Here is a 1,343-nt window from a genome sequence, read left to right as displayed (position 1 = left end):
TTTTTTTTCACAAAAATTAATAGATTAAATTAATAAGTTGAAGGACAATCCTTCGCTACAATTCGAGAAAGCCACTCAGGGCAGGAGTTTGAACATAAGACAAAAAGAGATTTACGATTCAACGTAAGTTTCGCAATCGCATCAACCGAAGAATTACTAGTCCTTTGTATATGAGTCAAACTGATACTCGGAAACCTCTCCCAAAGCACTTCAATTTCTTGAGTATATCTCTGCCAACTTAACGACTTCTTGTTGTTATTGATCTCTTCTACAACTTCTTTCGCATCCATCTCCAACCGCAATTTCGGTGGTTTTAGATTGTATTTTGTGAACTCTAGAAATTTCCATCATTGCATGTTACATGTCAACGGTCCATTTCTTAAGACAGAAACTCCAATCCTTAGCTTTTGGAATTTGGATCTCCATCGGATTTGCATAAGACAGAAACTTATACGTATATATTTATTTTTAGATGAACAAAAAATTCAAATGTCGTTCGTCACTTTTTTGTTTCCCCTTTCTCTGTTTTCAATTCACTGAAGATATATATATATTAATTCCAGTTTTAATTCAGATTCTATTAGGTTTCAGTTTGAACATTTTTTATTTCGGATTCTATTCCATTTTGGTTTAGATTTTTTTTTTTTAAAAAGAATTTTGTGCGTTTTTCAAGTTCCGAGTGTTCCGTCGCTTTCGAGATGTCTCTGTAACTCTTTGAATAGCTACGCTATATATTAGCATTATTATTAGTTGGATCCGTAAAATTATTTGTTTTCGTTATTCATTTATCTTTTTTTTGGATAAAATAATTCCGTATTCTTTTCAGAACTATATATTTATTTGGTGGTCGAATAATTATGAAATTGCTATAGTTGTGATCATTTGACGGGTTGAAAAAGACAGAGCACCCTCATGATATGCGGAGATCCCCGAAAGTCGAAATGCTGAGGAGCCAAATATACACTTTTCCACGTTATAAAAGTGGAAAGTAAAGCAAAAAAAAGATTTTTTTTTCCTTTTTGTAGTGGGCGAGTCCAATTTGTTGCACCCATTATTATAAAATTTAAAACATAAATATTTTTGTTGCAATATTATATCGAAGATTAAGTACATTATTATACATATCTCATAAGCATTTTATATATATATATATATGCAGCAGCCATCGTGGCTTTGATGGCCTAAAACCATGCGCATCGAGTACATAAAACAACACAAAGGACATGTGTGTGTGTGTGTATATATATATATGTATGTGATGATGATGATGGTGATGGTGTATCATCATCACCTCCACTGCATACACACACACACACACATATATATATATATATATATATATA

The sequence above is a fragment of the Tarenaya hassleriana genome, unplaced genomic scaffold (genome assembly GCF_000463585.1).
Source record: "Tarenaya hassleriana unplaced genomic scaffold, ASM46358v1 Cleome16, whole genome shotgun sequence".
Classification (NCBI taxonomy): Eukaryota; Viridiplantae; Streptophyta; class Magnoliopsida; order Brassicales; family Cleomaceae; genus Tarenaya; species Tarenaya hassleriana.
Note: the sequence above shows the minus strand (reverse complement) of the source record.